General features: G+C 44.4%; 1 protein-coding gene across 1 annotated transcript in view; it reads right to left on the bottom strand.

Moving 5' to 3' along the window:
- nrp2a (neuropilin 2a) overlaps nucleotides 1–5,000 on the bottom strand; it is a gene marked incomplete at its 5' end in the record, with an annotated part of 105,797 nt that overhangs the window by 50,725 nt on the left and 50,072 nt on the right.

The raw sequence follows: 5,000 nt of genomic DNA on the forward strand, positions 1-5,000 counted from the left end.
TGCATCGTAACGTGGCAGAGCTGCTCATCTTATCTTGTGTCTTTTTCCACACATTTCTCTATATTGACTTTTTTTCTAGATGTATTTGCTAATCAAAGTACTAAGCTACGTTATTTGTCTTATAATATGTGGCTTCGCATGTTCATACTTTTTATTGTTGTGAGCCGGTCAGGGCGGTCAGCTGAGTGTGTGTTCCAACTAAAACGGTGTTGCACAGATTTGCGACGGTTCCCGGCTTGAACGTTGGTGTTTCCTCGCATGTTTCAGTGCACCACCGATGGTGAAGGAAGAGGAGAGATAACGTTACAAAATACAAATACGCGGTTTCTATCCAGAGTTTTAGCCCGCCCGCTTCGGACAGGATCGCACCGAGAGCATGGACTGAGCGGGGTGGCCGCTACCAGAACAATATGGCGGACGTTACAGTCAAACAGGCCGGGCATCAAACTGTTAGCAGTAACGTTACAGTAAGTGTCCCGTCATATTACAGCAGGCTACTTGCCAAGATAGTTTTCAGAAGCCATTAATGTTGCCAATCATAATAGGATTGTGTTTCTATTCCTCCTTCGTCACCGGCTGCTCAACTCACTGACCAAGACTTTTTTTCTGACGACTTGATTGGTAGAAAGGTCGACTTGAAATGTTGAGTCATGCAACCCCTAACACAGACACACACACACACACACACACACACACACACACACACAGACAGACAGACAGACAGACAGACAGACAGACAGACAGACAGACAGACAGACAGACAGACAGACAGACACACACACAGTCAGACTTTAGTCATTTTGGGGTATTTACATAGACGTATATGCATTCCCTGGAGACTTACCCTCACCCTAACCATAACCACACTACTTGTCTAAACCTAACCCTAACCTTAACCTTAACCTTAACCTTAACCTTAACCTTAACCTTAACCTTAACCATAACCATAACCTTAACCTTAACCTAACCCTAACCTTGACCTTAACCTAAACCTATAACCAAACCCTAACCTTGACCTTAACCACTCACCCCATAATCAGCTTTTTACCAAGTGGGGACACGGTTTTTGTCCTCAATTGCACAAGCGGTCCCCAATCACCTGGTGTTAACTCGGGTGTGTGTCCCTAATCTTGACGTACCCCAAGCTAAACCCACCCACCCACCCACCCACACACACACACACACACACACACACACACACACACACACACACACACACACACACACACACACACACACACACACACACACAGTCCATCACCCGCAAGTTGAAAAGCACAGGCCTACAGTAACCAGCTCCCTTAAGCAGAAGGCAAGCCCACTTACAGTACATACATTACGCTAATTACACCATTAACATATTTCATACGAGTAAAAAACGGACTTTACAGACGTCATTTTTCACCACACTACCCCGTTTATAACCATTATTTATTCATTATGATTATGCAAGCAAGCGTTTTTTCCCCCAGACTGCCTCTCTACTGTACTTCATCAGTTCCACACATTCACATGTAGCAGCTTCCCAGTCCTCTACTGTGGGCCTTCCAACTTCCCACTTTCCCAGCTTGGCCGGGATTTGAACCGGCCACCTTTCCGCTTCCCCCTTTCCCTGACATGTCAACTAAAACCGCGATACTGTTCCGAGACAATAGAGGCACTGTAGTGTGTCCAGCAGCCCCATCCATGGATAGAGAGAGACATTCCATGAAGGAGTCTTTCCCCCCCTTGTGGGACTGTTTATGGAGTGCAGCCATGACCCCTAGTCATAAGGTAGAGAGAGAGAGAGAGAGAGGGAGAGAGAGAGAGAGAGATAGAGAGAGAGAGAGAGAGGAGGGGAAACTGACAAACAAGAACAATGAAGTCCTCTATGTGCCCTTATCTGTGTGTGCTATTCATCATATCTCTCTTACACTAACACTAACTAACACACACACGCACGCACGCACGCACGCACACACACACACACACACACACACACACACACACATATATACTGTACATACAGTACATACACCTGGGGTAGTAGCAAGCCCTAGGGCCAAGCCATGTCTGGACCCCAGTGTGTGTGTGTGTGTGTGTGTGTGTGTGTGTGTGTGTGTGTGTGTGTGTGTGTGTGTGTGTGTGTGTGTGTGTGTGTGTGTGTGTGTGTGTGTGTGTGTGTGTGTGTGTGTGTGTGTGTGTGTGTGTGTGTGTGTAGGGGTTGTTGTTCTTGGAGGTGGAGAGATTTATAGCGACATTAAAACTCTATAAGCAATGTGCAGGGCAAGTTCGTGAAAATGTGTAATTAGTTACAGTTACTAGTTACTTCTGTCCAAAAGTAATTGAATTACAAAGTACTGCATAATCAAAGTAATTAGTAGGGAAATTACGAGGGAAAGTCACTTTTGCGTAAAGTTACTTTTGTGTTACTTTATTTTTTTAGATTTTAATTCTCTTATTAATGCACACATAATTTTAGTGTTATTGTGGCACAGTGTGGGACAAGACAACATTAACGTCACCTTTGATCCATCATGGTACCCATTCATTGTACTCACCCATCCATCACTATGATGAAAATGCACTGTTGTAACGTGTGCAAGTTACTGAAAATTAGTAATAAGATACAGTTACTAGTTACTTCTGTCAAAAAGTAATCAGATTACTAGTTACCGCAAAAAGTAGTGGAATTACAGTAATTTTGTGACTAGTTACTCCCAACACGCATGGGGGGGGGGGGGGGGTTGCTGGTCCAAAGCTTGTCTCTGAAAAATGAAGATAGAGACCCAGGAAGTACAGTAATAGGATGTTGTTGTCACGGTAACCTTCCATAAGCCTGTCTCCTGGGGGATTCGCACGCATATCTGGGTTAAGGTCACTGTGGATTTTAAGCAGAAAAAAAGGGTCGGGGGGGCTTAATACACACACACACACACACACACACACACACACACACACACACACACACACACACACACACACGCACACACACACACACACACACACACTGGGGGCCTGTGGGGCAGTGATTGGTTTGGGTGGGGCCCTGTGGGGGGTATTTGATGCAGAGATTATTGAGCGAGATGTGGATTGGACTAAAAAAAAGTCAACATCTGTGCAATTTATTAGAACACACACACACACACACACACACACACACACACACACACACACACAACCCAGAGACCCCCCCCTTCACATAACCTCTGGCTGATCTTTCTGTGTGTCTGGAAATCTGTGTGCGTGCGTGCGTGCGTGCGTGCGTGCGTGTGTGTGTGCGTGTGTGTGTGTGTGTGTGTGTGTGCGTGCGTGCGTGCGTGCGTGTGTGTGTGTGTGTGTGTGTGTGTGTGTGTGCATCTGTGTGTGCGTGCGTGCGTGTGATGCGTGCTTGTCCGTCTGTATTGTAATCGGACTCCACTAATCTGTCGGGGGAAAACAAATAGCATAAATGTACACTCACTATCTCAGACATGTAGACTAGTGACAGATGTGCTGCCGACGAGTGGAATCGTTTGTGAGATCCAAACACTAGCCTGTTTCCAGCCATCAGAAGATATGGAAGATACATCAAATCCACTTTGCCACCACTCCTAACGCTCACACAACTGATAGACTTTCATTGTGTATTCACTCCATGCTGCATATAGACGTTTGACATTGCAGATGATCTGGGATAAAACAGGCTTTTAGTATTTTGGGCCACAGCAGACAGTGATGTATGTTCACTAGTGTGACCTAAAGTGTCCTATAGGAGGCAAGAACAACACTTTTTACCTTTTTAACACTGAGCACAGTCTGCAACTCCTCTGACTTTTACCTCTTTAGCCGTATAGCATCCCCCAAACCCCGAACTCGCTTTTGCTACTGTTATCTTAAAGTCGAGCTGAACCCAAGAATGACTTTTCTTTTCTTTTAGTTTAAATACCTGGGTATGCAGTGCACCTATTTAATAATGTATGCAAAACAAATCACAACAATCTAATTTCTTTAGTTTTTCACACTTTTTCACATCAAAGGTTCGTTTTTCAAGATTTCATTGATAACAGTAATGTACAGTTTGCTGACGTCACCCTGTACTATTACATTTCAACCAATCATATCACGACATGCAGCTGTCAATCAAATCTTCATTTCTGGATAATTTTCTCTTCCAAATGAAGTCGAAAATGGCGCCTAGTGCCTGTCATCTGGCAGAATTCATATCCCATAAACTAACTACTAACTTGGCCAATTGTTAGAAACATGGATAAAAAACAAAAACTATAATCTCTAAGAATGCAAAGAAATGTAACTGGCTCGTTAAAACGCGCATTCCAGGGATATCGTATCCCAGAATTGTCAAATAAAATCATCGACATGATACTATGACCCGCCTCTCAACCTGTCATCTTAGACAAACTATGTTTTTCAGTCTGAAACGGAGTCATATGCACGTGACGAACAGGTTCAGTTCGACTTTAAGTCAGACAGCTGCTGTTAGCTATACTAACTGTAGTTAGTATAGCCCCCCCCACTATGAGTCTGAGAGATGACCACGCCCCAAACTGATTTGATTGGTGGCCACAACTGCTTCTTCCTCAAAATGTAGCCAAACCCTAACTCCTAACCAAATTGCTCTACTTGCCTAACCCTAATGTATATACCTAAATCACTGTCATTTAGCATCCCGCTAAGCTGGCCCTGAGTCAGACACCTGCTCCATGCTAACGTACACAATGCAGTTAAGGCATTAGCAATCGATTGTCGAACGTCACTTTCCTAAACTATTTGGCCATTTAAATGACCGCGTATTCATATGAATTCTGACATGTAGATTGTTAGACGTCTCTAGAAGTAATTCCACAACACTAGCTGGCGTTCGCTGAAATGAAAATCCTCCTCACCAAAAGACGAGAAAGTGCGTCAGACCGGATGTGAGCGACTTAGTGACGTGACTGTATTCTGACTCCTCCTCACCGTCCAGGTTGTGCTCAGGTCCCTGTGGGCCACAGTCAAAACCTTCCGTGACTGATAATCCA

This window comes from Poromitra crassiceps, assembly GCF_964638095.1.
Source record: "Poromitra crassiceps genome assembly, chromosome: 3".
NCBI classification, from domain to species: Eukaryota; Metazoa; Chordata; class Actinopteri; order Beryciformes; family Melamphaidae; genus Poromitra; species Poromitra crassiceps.